This window comes from Lagenorhynchus albirostris, chromosome 5 (assembly GCF_949774975.1).
Source record: "Lagenorhynchus albirostris chromosome 5, mLagAlb1.1, whole genome shotgun sequence".
NCBI classification, from domain to species: Eukaryota; Metazoa; Chordata; class Mammalia; order Artiodactyla; family Delphinidae; genus Lagenorhynchus; species Lagenorhynchus albirostris.
The window spans coordinates 363,463-389,471 of NC_083099.1; positions in this window are offsets into that span (position 1 = coordinate 363,463).

Below are 26,009 nucleotides of genomic sequence, written 5' to 3' on the forward strand. Positions count from 1 at the left end.
CCGAACCCTAACCCTAACCCTTCCCCGAAGCCTGACCCTCACCCGTCCCCTAATCCTAAACCGTAGGCTCACACTAACCCGCGCCCTCACACGCACGCTGCCCCTAAAGCGTTGTCGGACCCTCACCTGGACCCTAAACCGTCCCCGTCCCCTAACCCTAACCCTAACCCTAGCCCGAACCCTAACCCTAACCCTTCCCCGAAGCCTGACACTCACCCGTCCCCTAATCCTAACACGTAGGCTCACACTAACCCGCGCCCTCACACGCACGCTCGCCGTAAAGCATTGTCGGAACCTCACCTGGACCCTAAACCGTCCCCGTACCCTAACCCTAACCCTAGCCCGAACCCTAACCCTAAACCTTCCCCGAAGCCTGACCCTCACCCGTCCCCTAATCCTAACCCGTACGCTAACACTAACCCGCGCCCTCACACGCACGCTCCCCCTAAAGCGTTGTCGGACCCTCACCTGGACCCTAAACCGTCCCCGTCCCCTAACCCTAACCCTAGCCCGAACCCTAACCCTAACCCTTCCCCGAAGCCTGACCCTCACCCGTCCCCTAATCCTAACCCGTACGCTCACACTAACTCGCGCCCTCACACGCACGCTCCCCCTAAAGCGTTGTCAGACCCTCACCCGGACCCTAAACCGTCCCCGTCCCCTAACCCTAACCCTAGCCCGAACCCTAACCCTAACACTTCCCCGAAGCCTGACCCTCACCCGTCCCCTAATCCTAACCCTTAGCCTCACACTAACCCGCGCCCTCACACGCACACTCCCCCTAAAGCGTTGTCGGACCCTCACCTGGACCCTAAACCGTCCCCGTACCCTATCCCTAACCCTAGCCCGAACCCTAACCCTAACCCTTCAACGAAGCCTGACCCTCACCCGTCCCCTAATCCTAACCCGTAGGCTCACACTAACCCGCGCCCTCACATGCACGCTCCCCCTAAAGCGTTGTCGGACCCTCACCTCGACCCTAAACCGTCCCCGTCCCCTAACCCTAACCCTAGCCCGAACGCTAACCCTAACCCTTCCCCGAAGCCTGACCCTCACCCGTCCCCTAATCCTAACCCGTACGCTAACACTAACGCGCGCCCTCACACGCATGCTCCCCCTAAAGCGTTGTCGGACCCTCACCTGGACCCTAAACCGTCCCCGTCCCCTAACCCTAACCCTAGCCCGAACCCTAACCCTAACCCTTCCCCGAAGCCTGACCCTCACCCGTCCCCTAATCCTAACCCGTAGGCTCACACTAACCCGCGCCCTTACACGCACGCTACCGCTAAAGCATTGTCGGACCCTCACCTGGACCCTAAACCGTCCCCGTCCCCTAACCCTAACCCTAGCCCGAACCCTAACCCTAACCCTTCCCCGAAGCCTGACCCTCACCCGTCCCCTAATCCTAACCCGTACGCTAACACTAACTCGTGCCCTCACACGCACGCTCCCCCTAAAGCGTTGTCAGACCCTCACCTGGACCCTAAACCGTCCCCGTCCCCTAACCCTAACCCTAGCCCGAACGCTAACCCTAACCCTTCCCCGAAGCCTGACCCTCACCCGTCCCCTAATCCTAACCCGTAGGCTCACACTAACCCGCGCCCTCACACGCACGCTCCCCCTAAAGCGTTGTCGGACCCTCACCTGGACCCTAAACCGTCCCCGTCCCCTAACCCTAACCCTAGCCCGAACCCTAACCCTAACCCTTCCCCGAAGCCTGACCCTCACCCGTCCCCTAATCCTAACCCGTAGGCTCACACTAACCCGCGCCCTCACACGCACTCTCCCCCTAAAGCATTGTCGGAACCTCACCTGGACCCTAAACCGTCCCCGTACCCTAACCCTAACCCTAGCCCGAACCCTAACCCTAACCCTTCCCCGAAGCCTGACCCTCACCCGTCCCCTAATCCTAACCCGTAGGCTCACACTAACCCGCGCCCTTACACGCACGATCCCCCTAAAGCATTGTCGGACACTCAGCAGGACCCTAAACCGTCCCCGTCCCCTAACCCTAACCCTAGCCCGAACCCTAACCCTAACCCTTCCCCGAAGCCTGACCCTCACCCGTCCCCTAATCCTAACCCGTAGGGTCACACTAACCCGCGCCCTCACACGCACGCTCCCCCTAAAGCGTTGTCGGACCCTCACCTGGACCCTAAACCGTCCCCGTCCCCTAACCCTAACGCTAGCCCGAACCCTAACCCTAACCCTTCCCCGAAGCCTGACACTCACCCGTCCCCTAATCCTAACCCGTACGGTAACACTAACCCGCGCCCTCACACGCACGCTCCCCCTAATGCGTTGTCGGACCCTCACCTGGACCCTAAACCGTCCCCGTCCCCTAACCCTAACCCTAGCCCGAACCCTAACCCTAACCCTTCCCCGAAGCCTGACCCTCACCCGTCACCTAATCCTAACCCGTAGGCTCACACTAACCCGCGCCCTCACACGCACGATCCCCCTAAAGCGTTGTCGGACCCTCACCTGGACCCTAAACCGTCCCCGTCCCCTAACCCTAACCCTAGCCCGAACCCTAACCCTAACCCTTCCCCGAAGCATGACCCTCACCCGTCCACTAATCCTAATCCGTACGCTAACACTAACCCGCGCCCTCACACGCACGCTCCCCCTAAAGCGTTGTCGGACCCTCACCTGGACCCTAAACCGTCCCCGTCCCCTAAACCTAACCCTAGCCCGAACCCTAACCCTAACCCTTCCCCGAAGCCTGACCCTCACCCGTCCCCTAATCCTAACCCGTAGGCTCACACTAACCCGCGCCCTTACACGCACGCTACCGCTAAAGCGTTGTCGGACCCTCACCTGGAACCTAAACCGTCCCCGTCCCCTAACACTAACCCTAGCCCGAACCCTAACCCTAACCCTTCCCCGAAGCCTGACGCTCACCCGTCCCCTAATCCTAACCCGTACGGTAACACTAACCCGCGCCCTCACACGCACGCTCCCCCTAAAGCGTTGTCGGACCCTCACCTGGACCCTAAACCGTCCCCGTCCCCAAACCCTAAACCTAGCCCGAACCCTAACCCTAACCCTTCCCCGAAGCCTGACCCTCACCCGTCTCCTAATCCTAACCCGTAGGCTCACACTAACCCGCGCCCTCACACGCACGATCCCCCTAAAGCGTTGTCGGACCCTCACCTGGACCCTAAACCGTCCCCGTCCCCTAACCCTAACCCTAGCCCGAACCCTAACCCTAACCCTTCCCCGAAGCCTGACCCTCACCCGTCCCCTAATCCTAACCCGTACGCTAACACTAACCCGCGCCCTCACACTCACGCTCCCCCTAAAGCGTTGTCGGACCCTCACCTGGACCCTAAACCGTCCCCGTCCCCTAACCCTAACCCTAGCCCGAACCCTAACCCTAACCCTTCCCCGAAGCCTGACCCTCACCCGTCCCCTAATCCTAACCCGTAGGCTCACACTAACCCGCGCCCTCACACGCACGCTCCCCCTAAAGCGTTGTCGGACCCTCACCTCGACCCTAAACCGTCCCCGTCCCCTAACCCTAACCCTAGCCCGAACCCTAACCCTAACCCTTCCCCGAAGCCTGACCCTCACCCGTCCCCTAATCCTAACCCGTACGCTAACACTAACCCACGCCCTCACATGCACGCTCCCCCTAAAGCGTTGTCGGACCCTCACCTGGACCCTAAAACGTCCCCGTCCCCTAACCCTAACCCTAGCCCGAACCCTAACCCTAACCCTTCCCTGAAGCCTGACCCTCACCCGTCCCCTAATCCTAACCCGTAGGCTCACACTAACCCGCGCCCTTACACGCACGCTCCCCCTAAAGCGTTGTCGGACCCTCAACAGGACCCTAAACCGTCCCCGTCCCCTAACCCTAACCCTAGCCCGAACCCTAACCCTAACCCTTCAACGAAGCCTGACCCTCACCCGTCCCCTAATCCTAAACCGTAGGCTCACACTAACCCGCGCCCTCACACGCACGCTCCCCCTAAAGCGTTGTCGGACCCTCACCTGGACCCTAAACCGTCTCTGTCCCCTAACCCTAACCCTAGCCCGAACCCTAACCCTAACACTTCCCCGAAGCCTGACCCTCACCCGTCCCCTAATCCTAACCCGTACGCTAACACTAACCCACGCCCTCACACTCACGCTCCCCCTAAAGCGTTGTCGGACCCTCACCTGGACCCTAAACCGTCCCCGTCCCCTAACCCTAACCCTAGCCCGAACCCTAACCCTAACCCTTCCCCGAAGCCTGACCCTCACCCGTCACCTAATCCTAACCCGTAGGCTCACAATAACCCGCGCCCTCACACGCACGATCCCCCAAAAAGCGTTGTCGGACCCTCACCTGGACCCTAAACCGTCCCCGTCCCCTAACCCTAACCCTAGCCCGAACCCTAACCCTAACCCTTCCCCGAAGCATGACCCTCAACCGTCCCCTAATCCTAAGCCGTACGCTAACACTAACCCGCGCCCTCACACGCACGCTCCCCCTAAAGCGTTGTCGGACCCTCACCTGGACCCTAAACCGTCCCCGTACCCTAACCCTAACCCTAGCCCGAACCCTAACCCTAACCCTTCCCCGAAGCCTGACCCTCACCCGTCCCCTAATCCTAAACCGTAGGCTCACACTAACCCGCGCCCTCACACGCACGCTCCCCCTAAATCGTTGTCGGACCCTCACCTGGACCCTAAACCGTCCCCGTACCCTAACCCTAACCCTAGGCCGAACCCTAACCCTAAACCTTCCCCGAAGCCTGACCCTCACCCGTCACCTAATCGTAACCCGTAGGCTCACACTAACCTGCGCCCTCACACGCACAATCCCCCTAAAGCGTTGTCGGACCCTCACCTGGACCCTAAACCGTCCCCGTCCCCTAACCCTAACCCTAGCCCGAACCCTAACCCTAACCCTTCCCCGAAGCATGACCCTCACCCGTCCCCTAATCCTAAGCCGTACGCTAACACTAATCCGCGCCCTCACACGCACGCTCCCCCTAAAGCGTTGTCGGACCCTCACCTCGACCCTAAACCGTCCCCGTCCCCTAACCCTAACCCTAGCCCGAACCCTAACCCTAAAACTTCCCCGAAGCCTGACCCTCACCCGTCCCCTAATCCTAACCCGTACGCTAACACTAACCCGCGCCCTCACACGCACGCTCCCCCTAAAGCGTTGTCGGACCCTCACCTGGACCCTAAACCGTCCTCGTCCCCTAACCCTAACCCTAGCCCGAACCGTAACCCTAACCCTTCCCCGAAGCCTGACCCTCACCCGTCCCCTAATCCTTACCCGTAGGCTCACACTAACCCGCGTCCTCACAGGCACGCTCCCCCTAAAGCGTTGTCGGACCCTCACCTCGACCCTAAACCGTCCCCGTCCCCTAACCCTAACCCTAGCCCGAACCCTAACCCTAACCCTTCCCCGAAGCCTGACCCTCACCCGTCCCCTAATCCTAACCCGTAGGCTCACACTAACCCGCGCCCTCACACGCACGCTCCCCCTAAAGTGTTGTCGGACCCTCACCTCGACCCTAAACCATCCCCGTCCCCTAACCCTAACCCTAGCCCGAACCCTAATCCTAACCCTTCCCAGAAGCTTGACCCTCACACGTCCCCTAATCCTAATCCGTAGGCTCACACTAACCCGCGCCCTCACATGCACGCTCCCCCTAAAGCGTTGTCGGACCCTCACCTGGACCCTAAACCGTCCCCGTAACCTAACCCTAACCCTAGCCCGAACCCTAACCCTAACACTTACCCGAAGCCTGACCCTCACCCGTCCCCTAATCCTAACCCGTACACTCAAACTAACTCGCGCCCTCACACGCACGCTCCCCCTAAAGCGTTGTCAGACCCTCACCTGGACCCTAAACCGTCCCCGTCCCCTAACCCTAACCCTAGCCCGAACCCTTACCCTATCCCTTCCCCGAAGCCTGACCCTCACCCGTCCACTAATCCTAACCCGTAGGCTCACACTAACCCGCGCCCTCACACGCACGCTCCCCCTAAAGCGTTGTCGGACCCTCACCTGGACCCTAAACCGTCCCCGTCCCCTAACCCTAACCCTAGCCCGAACCCTAACCCTAACCCTTCCCCGAAGCCTAACCCTCAACCGTCCCCTAATCCTAACCCGTAGGCTCACACTAACCCGCGCCCTCACACGCACGCTCCCCCTAAAGCATTGTCGGAACCTCACCTGGACCCTAAACCGTCCCCGTACCCTAAACCTAACCCTAGCCCGAACCCTAAACCTAACCCTTCCCCGAAGCCTGACCCTCACCCGTCCCCTAATCCTAACTCATACGCTAACACTAACCCACGCCCTCACACGCACGCTCCCCCTAAAGCGTTGTCGGACCCTCACCTGGACCCTAAACCGGCCCCGTCCCCTAACCCTAACCTTAGCCCGAACCCTAACCCTAACCCTTCCCCGAAGCCTGACCCTCACCCGTCCCCTAATCCTAACCCGTACGTTCACACTAACTCGCGCCCTCACTCGCACGCTCCCCCTAAAGTGTTGTCAGACCCTCACCTGGACCCTAAACCGTCCCCGTCCCCTAACCCTAACCCTAGCCCGAACCCTAACCCTAACCCTTCCCCGAAGCCTGACCCTCACCTGTCCCCTAATCCTAACCCGTAGGCTCACACTAACCCGTGCCCTCACACGCACGCTCCCCCTAAAGCGTTGTCGGACCCTCAATTGGACCCTAAGCCGTCCCCGTCCCCTAACCCTAACCCTAGCCCGAATCCTATCCCTAACCCTTCCTCGAAACCTGACCCTCACCCGTCCCCTAATCCAAACCCGCACGCTAACACTAACCCGGGCCCTCACACGCATGCTCCCCCTAAAGCGTTGTTGGACCCTCACCTGGACCCTAAACCTTCCCCGTCCCCTAACCCTAACCATAGCCCGAACCATAACCCTAACACTTCCCCGAAGCCTGACCCTCACCCGTCCCCTAATCCTAACCCGTAGGCTCACACTAACCCGCGCCCTCACACGCACGCTCCCCCTAAAGCGTTGTCGGAACCTCACCTCGACCCTAAACCGTCCCCGTCCCCTAACCCTAACCCTAGCCCGAACCCTAACCCTAAACCTTCCCCGAAGCCTGACCCTCACGCGTCCCCTAATCCTAAGCCGTACGGTAACAGTAACCCGCGCCCTCACACGCACGCTCCCCCTAAAGCGTTGTCGGACCCTCACCTGGACCCTAAACCGTCCCCGTTCCCTAACCCTAACCCTAGCCCGAACCCTAACCCTAACCCTTCCCCGAAGCCTGACCCTCACCCGTCCCCTAATCCTAACCCGTAGGCTCACACTAACCCGCGCCCTCACACGCACGCTCCCCCTAAAGCGTTGTCGGACCCTCACCTCGACCCTAAACCGTCCCCGTCCCCTAACCCTAACCCTAGCCCGAACAATAATCCTAACCCTTCCCCGAAGCCTGACCCTCACCCGTCACCTAATCCTAATCCGTAGGCTCACTCTAACCCGCGCCCTCACACGCACGATCCCCCTAAAGCGTTGTCGGACCCTCACCTGGACCCTAAATCGTCCCCGTACCCTAACCCTAACCCTAGCCCGAACCCTAACCCTAACACTTCCCCGAAGCCTGACCCTCACCCGTCCCCTAATCCTAACCCGTACGCTAACACTAACCCGTGCCCTCACATGCACGCTCCCCCTAAAGCGTTGTCGGACCCTCACCTGAACCCTAAACCGTCCCCGTCCCCTAACCCTAACCCTAGCCCAAACCCTAACCCTTCCCCGAAGCCTGACCCTCACCCGTCACCTAATCCTAACCCGTAGGCTCACACTAACCCGCGCCCTCACACGCACGATCCCCCTAAAACGTTGTCGGACCCTCACCTGGACCCTAAACCGTCCCCGTCCCCTAACCCTAACCCTAGCCCGAATCCTAACCCTAACCCTTCCCCGAAGCATGACTCTCACCCGTCCCCTAATCCTAACCCGTATGCTAACACTAACCCGCGCCCTCACACGCACGCTCCCCCTAAAGCGTTGTCAGACCCTCACCTGGACCCTAAACCGTCCCCTAACCCTAACCCTAACCCTAGCCCGAACCCTAACCCTAAACCTTCCCCGAAGCCTGACCTTCACCCGTCCCCTAATCCTAACCCGTAGGCTCACACTAACCCACGCCCTCACACGCACGCTCCCCCTAAAGCGTTGTCGGACCCTCACCTCGACCCTAAACCGTCCCCGTCCCCTAACCCTAACCCTAGCCAGAACCCTAACCTTAACCCTTCCCCGAAGCCTGACCCTCACCTGTCCCCTAATCCTAACCCGTACGCTAACACTAACCCGCGCCCTCACATGCACGCTCCCCCTAAAGCGTTGTCGGACCCTCAGCTGGATCCTAAAGCGTCCCCGTCCCCTAACCCTAACCCTAGCCCGAACCCTAACCCTAACCCTTCCCCGAAGCCTGACCCTCACCCGTCCCCTAATCCTAACCCGTAGGCTCACACTAACCCGTGCCCTCACACGCACGCTCCCCCTAAAGCGTTGTCGGACCCTCAATTGGACCCTAAGCCGTCCCCGTCCCCTAACCCTAACCCTAGCCCGAATCCTATCCCTAACCCTTCCTCGAAACCTGACCCTCACCCGTCCCCTAATCCAAACCCGCACGCTAACACTAACCCGGGCCCTCACACGCATGCTCCCCCTAAAGCGTTGTTGGACCCTCACCTGGACCCTAAACCTTCCCCGTCCCCTAACCCTAACCATAGCCCGAACCATAACCCTAACACTTCCCCGAAGCCTGACCCTCACCCGTCCCCTAATCCTAACCCGTAGGCTCACACTAACCCGCGCCCTCACACGCACGCTCCCCCTAAAGCGTTGTCGGACCCTCACCTCGACCCTAAACCGTCCCCGTCCCCTAACCCTAACCCTAGCCCGAACCCTAACCCTAACACTTCCCCGAAGCCTGACCCTCACGCGTCCCCTAATCCTAAGCCGTACGGTAACAGTAACCCGCGCCCTCACACGCACGCTCCCCCTAAAGCGTTGTCGGACCCTCACCTGGACCCTAAACCGTCCCCGTCCCCTAACCCTAACCCTAGCCCGAACCCTAACCCTAACCCTTCCCCGAAGCCTGACCCTCACCCGTCCCCTAATCCTAACCCGTATGCTCACACTAACCCACGCCCTCACACGCACGCTCCCCCTAAAGCGTTGTCGGACCCTCACCTCGACCCTAAACCGTCCCCGTCCCCTAACCCTAACCCTAGCCCGAACAATAATCCTAACCCTTCCCCGAAGCCTGACCCTCACCCGTCACCTAATCCTAATCCGTAGGCTCACACTAACCCGCGCCCTCACACGCACGCTCCCCCTAAAGCGTTGTCGGACCCTCACCTGGACCCTAAACCGTCCCCGTACCCTAACCCTAACCCTAGCCCGAACCCTAACCCTAACACTTCCCCGAAGCCTGACCCTCACCCGTCCCCTAATCCTAACCCGTACGCTAACACTAACCCGTGCCCTCACATGCACGCTCCCCGTAAAGCGTTGTCGGACCCTCACCTGAACCCTAAACCGTCCCCGTCCCCTAACCCTAACCCTAGCCCAAACCCTAACCCTTCCCCGAAGCCTGACCCTCACCCGTCACCTAATCCTAAGACGTACGCTAACACTAAACCGCGCCCTCACACCCACGCTCCCCCTAAAGCGTTGTCGGACCCTCACCTGGACCCTAAACCGTCCACGTCCCCTAACCCTAACACTAGCCCGAACCCTAACCCTAACCCTTCCCCGAAGCCTGACCCTCACCCGTCCCCTATTCCTAACCCGTACGCTCACACTAACCCGCGCCCTCACACGCACGCTCCCCCTAAAGCGTTGTCGGACCCTCACCTCGACCCTAAAACTTCCCCGTCCCCTAACCCTAACCCTAGCCCGAACCCTAACCCTAACCCTTCCCCAAAGCCTGACCCTCACCCGTCTCCTAATCCTAACCCGTAGGCTCACACTAACCCGCGCCCTCACACGCACGATCCCCCTAAAACGTTGTCGGACCCTCACCTGGACCCTAAACCGTCCCCGTCCCCTAACCCTAACCCTAGACCGAATCCTAACCCTAACCCTTCCCCGAAGCATGACTCTCACCCGTCCCCTAATCCTAACCCGTATGCTAACACTAACCCGCGCCCTCACACGCACGCTCCCCCTAAAGCGTTGTCAGACCCTCACCTGGACCCTAAACCGTCCCCTAACCCTAACCCTAACCCTAGCCCGAACCCTAACCCTAACACTTCCCCGAAGCCTGACCCTCACCCGTCCCCTAATCCTAACCCGTACGCTAACACTAACCCGCGCCCTCACATGCACGCTCCCCCTAAAGCGTTGTCGGACCCTCAGCTGGATCCTAAAGCGTCCCCGTCCCCTAACCCTAACCCTAGTCCGAACCCTAACCCTAACCCTTCCCCGAAGCCTGACCCTCACCCGTCCCCTAATCCTAACCCGTAGGCTCACACTAACCCGTGCCCTCACACGCACGCTCCCCCTAAAGCGTTGTCGGACCCTCAATTGGACCCTAAGCCGTCCCCGTCCCCTAACCCTAACCCTAGCCCGAATCCTATCCCTAACCCTTCCTCGAAACCTGACCCTCACCCGTCCCCTAATCCAAACCCGCACGCTAACACTAACCCGGGCCCTCACACGCATGCTCCCCCTAAAGCGTTGTTGGACCCTCACCTGGACCCTAAACCTTCCCCGTCCCCTAACCCTAACCATAGCCCGAACCATAACCCTAACACTTCCCCGAAGCCTGACCCTCACCCGTCCCCTAATCCTAACCCGTAGGCTCACACTAACCCGCGCCCTCACACGCACGCTCCCCCTAAAGCGTTGTCGGACCCTCACCTCGACCCTAAACCGTCCCCGTCCCCTAACCCTAACCCTAGCCCGAACCCTAACCCTAAACCTTCCCCGAAGCCTGACCCTCACGCGTCCCCTAATCCTAAGCCGTACGGTAACAGTAACCCGCGCCCTCACACGCACGCTCCCCCTAAAGCGTTGTCGGACCCTCACCTGGACCCTAAACCATCCCCGTCCCCTAACCCTAACCCTAGCCCGAACCCTAACCCTAACCCTTCCCCGAAGCCTGACCCTCACCCGTCCCCTAATCCTAACCCGTAGGCTCACACTAACCCGCGCCCTCACACGCACGCTCCCCCTAAAGCGTTGTCGGACCCTCACCTCGACCCTAAACCGTCCCCGTCCCCTAACCCTAACCCTAGCCCGAACAATAATCCTAACCCTTCCCCGAAGCCTGACCCTCACCCGTCACCTAATCCTAATCCGTAGGCTCACATTAACCCGCGCCCTCACACGCACGCTCCCCCTAAAGCGTTGTCGGACCCTCACCTGGACCCTAAACCGTCCCCGTACCCTAACCCTAACCCTAGCCCGAACCCTAACCCTAACACTTCCCCGAAGCCTGACCCTCACCCGTCCCCTAATCCTAACCCGTACGCTAACACTAACCCGTGCCCTCACATGCACGCTCCCCCTAAAGCGTTGTCGGACCCTCACCTGAACCCTAAACCGTCCCCGTCCCCTAACCCTAACCCTAGCCCAAACCCTAACCCTTCCCCGAAGCCTGACCCTCACCCGTCACCTAATCCTAAGACGTACGCTAACACTAACCCGCGCCCTCACACCCACGCTCCCCCTAAAGCGTTGTCGGACCCTCACCTGGACCCTAAACCGTCCACGTCCCCTAACCCTAACACTAGCCCGAACCCTAACCCTAACCCTTCCCCGAAGCCTGACCCTCACCCGTCCCCTATTCCTAACCCGTACGCTCACACTAACCCGCGCCCTCACACGCACGCTCCCCCTAAAGCGTTGTCGGACCCTCACCTCGACCCTAAAACGTCCCCGTCCCCTAACCCTAACCCTAGCCCGAACCCTAACCCTAACCCTTCCCCAAAGCCTGACCCTCACCCGTCCCCTAATCCTAACCCGTAGGCTCACACTAACCCGCGCCCTCACACGCACGCTCCCCCTAAAGCGTTGTCAGACCCTCACCTGGACCCTAAACCGTCCCCTAACCCTAACCCTAACCCTAGCCCGAACCCTAACCCTAACACTTCCCCGAAGCCTGACCCTCACCCGTCCCCTAATCCTAACCCGTACGCTAACACTAACCCGTGCCCTCACATGCACGCTCCCCCTAAAGCGTTGTCGGACCCTCACCTGAACCCTAAACCGTCCCCGTCCCCTAACCCTAACCCTAGCCCAAACCCTAACCCTTCCCCGAAGCCTGACCCTCACCCGTCACCTAATCCTAACCCGTAGGCTCACACTAACCCGCGCCCTCACACGCACGATCCCCCTAAAACGTTGTCGGACCCTCACCTGGACCCTAAACCGTCCCCGTCCCCTAACCCTAACCCTAGCCCGAATCCTAACCCTAACCCTTCCCCGAAGCATGACTCTCACCCGTCCCCTAATCCTAACCCGTATGCTAACACTAACCCGCGCCCTCACACGCACGCTCCCCCTAAAGCGTTGTCAGACCCTCACCTGGACCCTAAACCGTCCCCTAACCCTAACCCTAACCCTAGCCCGAACCCTAACCCTAACCCTTCCCCGAAGCCTGACCGTCACCCGTCCCCTAATCCTAACCCGTACGCTCACACTAACCCGCGCCCTCACACGCACGCTCCCCCTAAAGGGTTGTCGGACCCTCACCTGGACCCTAATCCGTCCCCGTCCCCTAACCCTAACCCTAGCCCGAACCCTAACCCTAAACCTTCCCCGAAGCCTGACCTTCACCCGTCCCCTAATCCTAACCCGTAGGCTCACACTAACCCACGCCCTCACACGCACGCTCCCCCTAAAGCGTTGTCGGACCCTCACCTCGACCCTAAACCGTCCCCGTCCCCTAACCCTAACCCTAGCCAGAACCCTAACCCTAACCCTTCCCCGAAGCCTGACCCTCACCTGTCCCCTAATCCTAACCCGTACGCTAACACTAACCCGCGCCCTCACATGCACGCTCCCCCTAAAGCGTTGTCGGACCCTCAGCTGGATCCTAAAGCGTCCCCGTCCCCTAACCCTAACCCTAGCCCGAACCCTAACCCTAACCCTTCCCCGAAGCCTGACCCTCACCCGTCCCCTAATCCTAACCCGTAGGCTCACACTAACCCGTGCCCTCACACGCACGCTCCCCCTAAAGCGTTGTCGGACCCTCAATTGGACCCTAAGCCGTCCCCGTCCCCTAAACCTAACCCTAGCCCGAATCCTATCCCTAACCCTTCCTCGAAACCTGACCCTCACCCGTCCCCTAATCCAAACCCGCACGCTAACACTAACCCGGGCCCTCACACGCATGCTCCCCCTAAAGCGTTGTTGGACCCTCACCTGGACCCTAAACCTTCCCCGTCCCCTAACCCTAACCATAGCCCGAACCATAACCCTAACACTTCCCCGAAGCCTGACCCTCACCCGTCCCCTAATCCTAACCCGTAGGCTCACACTAACCCGCGCCCTCACACGCACGCTCCCCCTAAAGCGTTGTCGGACCCTCACCTCGACCCTAAACCGTCCCCGTCCCCTAACCATAACCCTAGCCCGAACAATAATCCTAACCCTTCCCCGAAGCCTGACCCTCACCCGTCACCTAATCCTAATCCGTAGGCTCACACTAACCCGCGCCCTCACACGCACGCTCCCCCTAAAGCGTTGTCGGACCCTCACCTGGACCCTAAACCGTCCCCGTACCCTAACCCTAACCCTAGCCCGAACCCTAACCCTAACACTTCCCCGAAGCCTGACCCTCACCCGTCCCCTAATCCTAACCCGTACGCTAACACTAACCCGTGCCCTCACATGCACGCTCCCCCTAAAGCGTTGTCGGACCCTCACCTGAACCCTAAACCGTCCCCGTCCCCTAACCCTAACCCTAGCCCAAACCCTAACCCTTCCCCGAAGCCTGACCCTCACCCGTCACCTAATCCTAAGACGTACGCTAACACTAAACCGCGCCCTCACACCCACGCTCCCCCTAAAGCGTTGTCGGACCCTCACCTGGACCCTAAACCGTCCACGTCCCCTAACCCTAACACTAGCCCGAACCCTAACCCTAACCCTTCCCCGAAGCCTGACCCTCACCCGTCCCCTATTCCTAACCCGTAGGCTCACACTAACCCGCGCCCTCACACGCACGCTCCCCCTAAAGCGTTGTCGGACCCTCACCTCGACCCTAAAACTTCCCCGTCCCCTAACCCTAACCCTAGCCCGAACCCTAACCCTAACCCTTCCCCAAAGCCTGACCCTCACCCGTCTCCTAATCCTAACCCGTAGGCTCACACTAACCCGCGCCCTCACACGCACGATCCCCCTAAAACGTTGTCGGACCCTCACCTGGACCCTAAACCGTCCCCGTCCCCTAACCCTAACCCTAGACCGAATCCTAACCCTAACCCTTCCCCGAAGCATGACTCTCACCCGTCCCCTAATCCTAACCCGTATGCTAACACTAACCCGCGCCCTCACACGCACGCTCCCCCTAAAGCGTTGTCAGACCCTCACCTGGACCCTAAACCGTCCCCTAACCCTAACCCTAACCCTAGCCCGAACCCTAACCCTAACACTTCCCCGAAGCCTGACCCTCACCCGTCCCCTAATCCTAACCCGTACGCTAACACTAACCCGTGCCCTCACATGCACGCTCCCCCTAAAGCGTTGTCGGACCCTCACCTGAACCCTAAACCGTCCCCGTCCCCTAACCCTAACCCTAGCCCAAACCCTAACCCTTCCCCGAAGCCTGACCCTCACCCGTCACCTAATCCTAACCCGTAGGCTCACACTAACCCGCGCCCTCACACGCACGATCCCCCTAAAACGTTGTCGGACCCTCACCTGGACCCTAAACCGTCCCCGTCCCCTAACCCTAACCCTAGCCCGAATCCTAACCCTAACCCTTCCCCGAAGCATGACTCTCACCCGTCCCCTAATCCTAACCCGTATGCTAACACTAACCCGCGCCCTCACACGCACGCTCCCCCTAAAGCGTTGTCAGACCCTCACCTGGACCCTAAACCGTCCCCTAACCCTAACCCTAACCCTAGCCCGAACCCTAACCCTAACCCTTCCCCGAAGCCTGACCGTCACCCGTCCCCTAATCCTAACCCGTACGCTAACACTAACCCGCGCCCTCACACGCACGCTCCCCCTAAAGGGTTGTCGGACCCTCACCTGGACCCTAATCCGTCCCCGTCCCCTAACCCTAACCCTAGCCCGAACCCTAACCCTAAACCTTCCCCGAAGCCTGACCTTCACCCGTCCCCTAATCCTAACCCGTAGGCTCACACTAACCCACGCCCTCACACGCACGCTCCCCCTAAAGCGTTGTCGGACCCTCACCTCGACCCTAAACCGTCCCCGTCCCCTAACCCTAACCCTAGCCAGAACCCTAACCCTAACCCTTCCCCGAAGCCTGACCCTCACCTGTCCCCTAATCCTAACCCGTACGCTAACACTAACCCGCGCCCTCACATGCACGCTCCCCCTAAAGCGTTGTCGGACCCTCAGCTGGATCCTAAAGCGTCCCCGTCCCCTAACCCTAACCCTAGCCCGAACCCTAACCCTAACCCTTCCCCGAAGCCTGACCCTCACCCGTCCCCTAATCCTAACCCGTAGGCTCACACTAACCCGTGCCCTCACACGCACGCTCCCCCTAAAGCGTTGTCGGACCCTCAATTGGACCCTAAGCCGTCCCCGTCCCCTAACCCTAACCCTAGCCCGAATCCTATCCCTAACCCTTCCTCGAAACCTGACCCTCACCCGTCCCCTAATCCAAACCCGCACGCTAACACTAACCCGGGCCCTCACACGCATGCTCCCCCTAAAGCGTTGTTGGACCCTCACCTGGACCCTAAACCTTCCCCGTCCCCTAACCCTAACCGTAGCCCGAACCATAACCCTAACACTTCCCCGAAGCCTGACCCTCACCCGTCCCCTAATCCTAACCCGTAGGCTCACACTAACCCGCGCCCTCACACGCACGCTCCCCCTAAAGCGTTGTCGGACCCTCACCTCGACCCTAAACCGTCCCCGTCCCCTAACCCTAACCCTAGCCCGAACCCTAACCCTAAACCTTCCCCGAAGCCTGACCCTCACGCGTCCCCTAATCCTAAGCCGTACGGTAACAGTAACCCGCGCCCTCACACGCACGCTCCCACTAAAGCGTTGTCGGACCCTCACCTGGACCCTAAACCGTCCCCGTCCCCTAACCCTAACCCTAGCCCGAACCCTAACCCTAACCCTTCCCCGAAGCCTGACCCTCACCCGTCCCCTAATCCTAACCCGTAGGCTCACACTAACCCGCGCCCTCACACGCACGCTCCCCCTAAAGCGTTGTCGGACCCTCACCTCGACCCTAAACCGTCCCCGTCCCCTAACCCTAACCCTAGCCCGAACAATAATCCTAACCCTTCCCCGAAGCCTGACCCTCACCCGTCACCTAATCCTAATCCGTAGGCTCACACTAACCCGCGCCCTCACACGCACGCTCCCCCTAAAGCGTTGTCGGACCCTCACCTGGACCCTAAACCGTCCCCGTACCCTAACCCTAACCCTAGCCCGAACCCTAACCCTAACACTTCCCCGAAGCCTGACCCTCACCCGTCCCCTAATCCTAACCCGTACGCTAACACTAACCCGTGCCCTCACATGCACGCTCCCCCTAAAGCGTTGTCGGACCCTCACCTGAACCCTAAACCGTCCCCGTCCCCTAACCCTAACCCTAGCCCAAACCCTAACCCTTCCCCGAAGCCTGACCCTCACCCGTCACCTAATCCTAAGACGTACGCTAACACTAACCCGCGCCCTCACACCCACGCTCCCCCTAAAGCGTTGTCGGACCCTCACCTGGACCCTAAACCGTCCACGTCCCCTAACCCTAACACTAGCCCGAACCCTAACCCTAACCCTTCCCCGAAGCCTGACCCTCACCCGTCCCCTATTCCTAACCCGTACGCTCACACTAACCCGCGCCCTCACACGCACGCTCCCCCTAAAGCGTTGTCGGACCCTCACCTCGACCCTAAAACGTCCCCGTCCCCTAACCCTAACCCTAGCCCGAACCCTAACCCTAACCCTTCCCCAAAGCCTGACCCTCACCCGTCCCCTAATCCTAACCCGTAGGCTCACACTAACCCGCGCCCTCACACGCACGCTCCCCCTAAAGCGTTGTCAGACCCTCACCTGGACCCTAAACCGTCCCCTAACCCTAACCCTAACCCTAGCCCGAACCCTAACCCTAACACTTCCCCGAAGCCTGACCCTCACCCGTCCCCTAATCCTAACCCGTACGCTAACACTAACCCGTGCCCTCACATGCACGCTCCCCCTAAAGCGTTGTCGGACCCTCACCTGAACCCTAAACCGTCCCCGTCCCCTAACCCTAACCCTAGCCCAAACCCTAACCCTTCCCCGAAGCCTGACCCTCACCCGTCACCTAATCCTAACCCGTAGGCTCACACTAACCCGCGCCCTCACACGCACGATCCCCCTAAAACGTTGTCGGACCCTCACCTGGACCCTAAACCGTCCCCGTCCCCTAACCCTAACCCTAGCCCGAATCCTAACCCTAACCCTTCCCCGAAGCATGACTCTCACCCGTCCCCTAATCCTAACCCGTATGCTAACACTAACCCGCGCCCTCACACGCACGCTCCCCCTAAAGCGTTGTCAGACCCTCACCTGGACCCTAAACCGTCCCCTAACCCTAACCCTAACCCTAGCCCGAACCCTAACCCTAACCCTTCCCCGAAGCCTGACCGTCACCCGTCCCCTAATCCTAACCCGTACGCTAACACTAACCCGCGCCCTCACACGCACGCTCCCCCTAAAGGGTTGTCGGACCCTCACCTGGACCCTAATCCGTCCCCGTCCCCTAACCCTAACCCTAGCCCGAACCCTAACCCTAAACCTTCCCCGAAGCCTGACCTTCACCCGTCCCCTAATCCTAACCCGTAGGCTCACACTAACCCACGCCCTCACACGCACGCTCCCCCTAAAGCGTTGTCGGACCCTCACCTCGACCCTAAACCGTCCCCGTCCCCTAACCCTAACCCTAGCCAGAACCCTAACCCTAACCCTTCCCCGAAGCCTGACCCTCACCTGTCCCCTAATCCTAACCCGTACGCTAACACTAACCCGCGCCCTCACATGCACGCTCCCCCTAAAGCGTTGTCGGACCCTCAGCTGGATCCTAAAGCGTCCCCGTCCCCTAACCCTAACCCTAGCCCGAACCCTAACCCTAACCCTTCCCCGAAGCCTGACCCTCACCCGTCCCCTAATCCTAACCCGTAGGCTCACACTAACCCGTGCCCTCACACGCACGCTCCCCCTAAAGCGTTGTCGGACCCTCAATTGGACCCTAAGCCGTCCCCGTCCCCTAACCCTAACCCTAGCCCGAATCCTATCCCTAACCCTTCCTCGAAACCTGACCCTCACCCGTCCCCTAATCCAAACCCGCACGCTAACACTAACCCGGGCCCTCACACGCATGCTCCCCCTAAAGCGTTGTTGGACCCTCACCTGGACCCTAAACCTTCCCCGTCCCCTAACCCTAACCATAGCCCGAACCATAACCCTAACACTTCCCCGAAGCCTGACCCTCACCCGTCCCCTAATCCTAACCCGTAGGCTCACACTAACCCGCGCCCTCACACGCACGCTCCCCCTAAAGCATTGTCGGACCCTCACCTCGACCCTAAACCGTCCCCGTCCCCTAACCCTAACCCTAGCCCGAACCCTAACCCTAAACCTTCCCCGAAGCCTGACCCTCACGCGTCCCCTAATCCTAAGCCGTACGGTAACAGTAACCCGCGCCCTCACACGCACGCTCCCCCTAAAGCGTTGTCGGACCCTCACCTGGACCCTAAACCGTCCCCGTCCCCTAACCCTAACCCTAGCCCGAACCCTAACCCTAACCCTTCCCCGAAGCCTGACCGTCACCCGTCCCCTAATCCTAACCCGTAGGCTCACACTAACCCGCGCCCTCACACGCACGCTCCCCCTAAAGCGTTGTCGGACCCTCACCTCGACCCTAAACCGTCCCCGTCCCCTAACCCTAACCCTAGCCCGAACAATAATCCTAACCCTTCCCCGAAGCCTGACCCTCACCCGTCACCTAATCCTAATCCGTAGGCTCACACTAACCCGCGCCCTCACACGCACGCTCCCCCTAAAGCGTTGTCGGACCCTCACCTGGACCCTAAACCGTCCCCGTACCCTAACCCTAACCCTAGCCCGAACCCTAACCCTAACACTTCCCCGAAGCCTGACCCTCACCCGTCCCCTAATCCTAACCCGTACGCTAACACTAACCCGTGCCCTCACATGCACGCTCCCCCTAAAGCGTTGTCGGACCCTCACCTGAACCCTAAACCGTCCCCGTCCCCTAACCCTAACCCTAGCCCAAACCCTAACCCTTCCCCGAAGCCTGACCCTCACCCGTCACCTAATCCTAAGACGTACGCTAACACTAACCCGCGCCCTCACACCCACGCTCCCCCTAAAGCGTTGTCGGACCCTCACCTGGACCCTAAACCGTCCACGTCCCCTAACCCTAACACTAGCCCGAACCCTAACCCTAACCCTTCCCCGAAGCCTGACCCTCACCCGTCCCCTATTCCTAACCCGTACGCTCACACTAACCCGCGCCCTCACACGCACGCTCCCCCTAAAGCGTTGTCGGACCCTCACCTCGACCCTAAAACGTCCCCGTCCCCTAACCCTAACCCTAGCCCGAACCCTAACCCTAACCCTTCCCCAAAGCCTGACCCTCACCCGTCACCTAATCCTAACCCGTAGGCTCACACTAACCCGCGCCCTCACACGCACGATCCCCCTAAAACGTTGTCGGACCCTCACCTGGACCCTAAACCGTCCCCGTCCCCTAACCCTAACCCTAGACCGAATCCTAACCCTAACCCTTCCCCGAAGCATGACTCTCACCCGTCCCCTAATCCTAACCCGTATGCTAACACTAACCCGCGCCCTCACACGCACGCTCCCCCTAAAGCGTTGTCAGACCCTCACCTGGACCCTAAACCGTCCCCTAACCCTAACCCTAACCCTAGCCCGAACCCTAACCCTAACCCTTCCCCGAAGCCTGACCGTCACCCGTCCCCTAATCCTAACCCGTACGCTAACACTAACCCGTGCCCTCACACGCACGCTCCCCCTAAAGCGTTGTCGGACCCTCACCTGGACCCTAATCCGTCCCCGTCCCCTAACCCTAACCCTAGCCCGAAACCTAACCCTAACCCTTCCCCGAAGCCTGACCCTCACCCGTCCCCTAATCCTAACCCGTAGGCTCACACTAACCCACGCCCTCACACGCACGCTCCCCCTAAAGCGTTGTCGGACCCTCACCTCGACCCTAAACCGTCCCCGTCCCCTAACCCTAACCCTAGCCAGAACCCTAACCCTAACCCTTCCCCGAAGCCTGACCCTCACCTGTCCCCTAATCCTAACCGGTACGCTAACACTAACCCGCGCCCTCACATGCACGCTCCCCCTAAAGCGTTGTCGGACCCTCAGCTGGATCCTAAAGCGTCCCCGTCCCCTAACCCTAACCCTAGCCCGAACCCTAACCCTAACCCTTCCCCGAAGCCTGACCCTCACCCGTCCCCTAATCCTAACCCGTAGGCTCACACTAACCCGCGCCCTTACACGCACGCTCCCCCTAAAGCGTTGTCGGACCCTCACCAGGACCCTAAACCGTCCCCGTCCCCTAACCCTAACCCTAGCCCGAACCCTAACCATAACACTTCCCCGAAGCCTGACCCTCACCCGTCCCCTAATCCTAACCCGTACGCTCACACTAACCCGCGCCCTCACACGCACGCTCCCCCTAAAGCGTTGTCCGACCCTCACCTGGACCCTAAACCGTCCCCGTCCCCTAAACCTAACCCTAGCCCGAACCCTAACCCTAACCCTTCCCCGAAGCCTGACCCTCACCCGTCCCCTAATCCTAACCCGTACGCAAACACTAACCTGCGCATTCACACGCACGCTCCCCCTAAAGCGTTTTCGGACCCTCAATTGGACCCTAAGCCGTCCCCGTCCCCTAACCCTAACCCTAGCCCGAACCCTAACCCTAACCCTTCCCCGAAGCCTGACCCTCACCCGTCCCCTAATCCTAACCCGCACGCTAACACTAACCCGGACCCTCACACGCATGCTCCCCCTAAAGCGTTGTCGGACCCTCACCTGGACCCTAAACCGTCCCCGTCCCCTAACCCTAACCCTAGCTCGAACCCTAACCCTAACCCTTCCCCGAAGCCTGACCCTCACCCGTCCCCTAATCCTAACCCGTAGGCTCACACTAACCCGCGCCCTCACACGCACGCTCCCCCTAATGCGTGGTCAGACCCTCACCTGGACCCTAAACCGTCCCCGTACCCTAACCCTAACCCTAGCCCGAACCCTAACCCTAACCCTTCAACGAAGCTTGACCCTCACCCGTCCCCTAATCCTAAACCGTAGGCTCACACTAACCCGCGCCCTCACACGCACGCTCCCCCTAAAGCGTTGTCGGACCCTCACTTGGACCCTAAACCGTCTCCGTCCCCTAACCCTAACCCTAGCCCGAACCCTAACCCTAACACTTCCCCGAAGCCTGACCCTCACCCGTCCCCTAATCCTAACCCGTACGCTAACACTAACCCACGCCCTCACACGCACGCTCCCCCTAAAGCGTTGTCGGACCCTCACCTGGACCCTAAACCGTCCCCGTCCCCTAACCCTAACCCTAGCCCGAACCCTAACCCTAACCCTTCCCCGAAGCCTGACCCTCACCCGTCACCTAATCCTAACCCGTAGGCTCACACTAACCCGCGCCCTCACACTCACGCTCCCCCTAAATCGTTGTCGGACCCTCACCTGGACCCTAAACCTTCCCCGTACCCTAACCCTAACCCTAGGCCGAACCCTAACCCTAAACCTTCCCCGAAGCCTGACCCTCACCCGTCACCTAATCGTAACCCGTAGGCTCACACTAACCTGCGCCCTCACACGCACAATCCCCCTAAAGCGTTGTCGGACCCTCACCTGGACTCTAAACCGTCTCCGTCCCCTAACCCTAACCCTAGCCCGAACCCTAACCCTAACCCTTCCCCGAAGCATGACCCTCACCCGTCCCCTAATCCTAAGCCGTACGCTAACACTAACCCGCGCCCTCACACACACGCTCCCCCTAAAGCGTTGTCGGACCCTCACCTCGACCCTAAACCGTCCCCGTCCCCTAACCCTAACCCTAGCCCGAACCCTAACCCTAACACTTCCCCGAAGCCTGACCCTCACCCGTCCCCTAATCCTAACCCGTACGCTAACACTAACCCGCGCCCTCACACGCACGCTCCCCCTAAAGCGTTGTCGGACCCTCACCTGGACCCTAAACCGTCCCCGTCCCCTAACCCTAACCCTAGCCCGAACCCTAACCCTAACCCTTCCCCGAAGCATGACCCTCACCCGTCCCCTAATCCTTACCCGTAGGCTCACACTAACCCGCGTCCTCACAGGCACGCTCCCCCTAAAGCGTTGTCGGACCCTCACCTCGACCCTAAACCGTCCCCGTCCCCTAACCCTAACCCTAGCCCGAACCCTAAACCTAACCCTTCCCCGAAGCCTGACCCTCACCCGTCCCCTAATCCTAACCCGTAGGCTCACACTAACCCGCGCCCTCACACGCACGCTCCCCCTAAAGTGTTGTCGGACCCTCACCTCGACCCTAAACCATCCCCGTCCCCTAACCCTAACCCTAGCCCGAACCCTAATCCTAACCCTTCCCCGAAGCTTGACCCTCACCCGTCCCCTAATCCTAATCCGTAGGCTCACACTAACCCGCGCCCTCACATGCACGCTCCCCCTAAAGCGTTGTCGGACCCTCACCTGGACCCTAAACCGTCCCCGTAACCTAACCCTAACCCTAGCCCGAACCCTAACCCTAACACTTCCCCGAAGCCTGACCCTCACCCGTCCCCTAATTCTAACCCGTACACTCACACTAACTCGCGCCCTCACACGCACGCTCCCCCTAAAGCGTTGTCAGACCCTCACCTGGACCCTAAACCGTCCCCGTCCCCTAACCCTAACCCTAGCCCGAACCCTTACCCTATCCCTTCCCCGAAGCCTGACCCTCACCCGTCCACTAATCCTAACCCGTAGGCTCACACTAACCCGCGCCCTCACACGCACGCTCCCCCTAAAGCGTTGTCGGACCCTCACCTGGACCCTAAACCGTCCCCGTCCCCTAACCCTAACCCGAGCCCGAACCTTAACCCTAACCCTTCCCCGAAGCCTGACCCTCACCCTTCCCCTAATCCTAACCCGTAGGCTCACACTAACCCGCGCCCTCACACGCACGCTCCCCCTAAAGCATTGTCGGAACCTCACCTGGACCCTAAACCGTCCCCGTACCCTAAACCTAACCCTAGCCCGAACCCTAAACCTAACCCTTCCCCGAAGCCTGACCCTCACCCGTCCCCTAATCCTAACTCGTACGCTAACAATAACCCACGCCCTCACACGCACGCTCCCCCTAAAGCGTTGTCGGACCCTCACCTGGACCCTAAACCGGCCCCGTCCCCTAACCCTAACCTTAGCCCGAACCCTAACCCTAACCCTTCCCCGAAGCCTGACCCTCATCCGTCCCCTAATCCTAACCCGTACGTTCACACTAACTCGCGCCCTCACACGCACGCTCCCCCTAAAGCGTTGTCAGACCCTCACCTGGACCCTAAACCGTCCCCGTCCCCTAACCCTAACCCTAGCCCGAACCCTAACCCTAACCCTTCCCCGAAGCCTGACCCTCACCCGTCCCCTAATCCTAACCCGCACGCTAACACTAACCCGGGCCCTCACACGCATGCTCCCCCTAAAGCGTTGTCGGACCCTCACCTGGACCCTAAACCGTCCCCGTCCCCTAACCCTAACCCTAGCTCGAACCCTAACCCTAACCCTTCCCCGAAGCCTGACCCTCACCCGTCCCCTAATCCTAACCCGTAGGCTCACACTAACCCGCGCCCTCACACGCACGCTCCCCCTAAAGCGTTGTCAGACCCTCACCTGGACCCTAAACCGTCCCCGTACCCTAACCCTAACCCTAGCCCGAACCCTAACCCTAACCCTTCAACGAAGCTTGACCCTCACCCGTCCCCTAATCCTAAACCGTAGGCTCACACTAACCCGCGCCCTCACACGCACGCTCCCCCTAAAGCGTTGTCGGACCCTCACTTGGACCCTAAACCGTCTCCGTCCCCTAACCCTAACCCTAGCCCGAACCCTAACCCTAACACTTCCCCGAAGCCTGACCCTCACCCGTCCCCTAATCCTAACCCGTACGCTAACACTAACCCACGCCCTCACACGCACCCTCCCCCTAAAGCGTTGTCGGACCCTCACCTGGACCCTAAACCGTCCCCGTCCCCTAACCCTAACCCTAGCCCGAACCCTAACCCTAACCCTTCCCCGAAGCCTGACCCTCACCCGTCACCTAATCCTAACCCGTAGGCTCACACTAACCCGCGCCCTCACACGCACGATCCCCCAAAAAGCGTTGTCGGACCCTCACCTGGACCCTAAACCGTCCCCGTCCCCTAACCCTAACCCTAGCCCGAACCCTAACCCTAACCCTTCCCCGAAGCATGACCCTCAACCGTCCCCTAATCCTAAGCCGTACGCTAACACTAACCCGCGCCCTCACACGCACGCTCCCCCTAAAGCGTTGTCGGACCCTCACCTGGACCCTAAACCGTCCCCGTACCCTAACCGTAACCCTAGCCCGAACCCTAACCCTAACCCTTCCCCGAAGCCTGACCCTCACCCGTCCCCTAATCCTAACCCGTAGGCTCAAACTAACCCACGCCCTCACACGCACGCTCCCCCTAAAGCGTTGTCGGACCCTCACCTGGACCCTAAACCGTCCCCGTCCCCTAACCCTAACCCTAGCCCGAACCCTAACCCTAACCCTTCCCCGAAGCCTGACCCTCACCCGTCCCGTAATCCTAACCCGTAGGCTCACACTAACCCGCGCCCTCACACGCACGCTTCCCCTAAAGCGTTGTCGGACCCTCACCTCGACCCTAAACCGTCCCCGTACCCTAACCCTAACCCTAGCCCGAACCCTAACCCTAAACCTTCCCCGAAGCCTGACCCTCACCCGTCCCCTAATCCTAACCCGTACGCAAACACTAACCTGCGCCCTCACAGGCACGCTCCCCCTAAAGCGTTTTCGGACCCTCAATTGGACCCTAAGCCGTCCCCGTCCCCTAACCCTAACCCTAGCCCGAACCCTAACCCTAACCCTTCCCCGAAGCCTGACCCTCACCCGTCCCCTAATCCTAACCCGCACGCTAACACTAACCCGGACCCTCACACGCATGCTCCCCCTAAAGCGTTGTCGGACCCTCACCTGGACCCTAAACCGTCCCCGTCCCCTAACCCTAACCCTAGCTCGAACCCTAACCCTAACCCTTCCCCGAAGCCTGACCCTCACCCGTCCCCTAATCCTAACCCGTAGGCTCACACTAACCCGCGCCCTCACACGCACGCTCCCCCTAATGCGTGGTCAGACCCTCACCTGGACCCTAAACCGTCCCCGTACCCTAACCCTAACCCTAGCCCGAACCCTAACCCTAACCCTTCAACGAAGCTTGACCCTCACCCGTCCCCTAATCCTAAACCGTAGGCTCACACTAACCCGCGCCCTCACACGCACGCTCCCCCTAAAGCGTTGTCGGACCCTCACTTGGACCCTAAACCGTCTCCGTCCCCTAACCCTAACCCTAGCCCGAACCCTAACCCTAACACTTCCCCGAAGCCTGACCCTCACCCGTCCCCTAATCCTAACCCGTACGCTAACACTAACCCACGCCCTCACACGCACGCTCCCCCTAAAGCGTTGTCGGACCCTCACCTGGACCCTAAACCGTCCCCGTCCCCTAACCCTAACCCTAGCCCGAACCCTAACCCT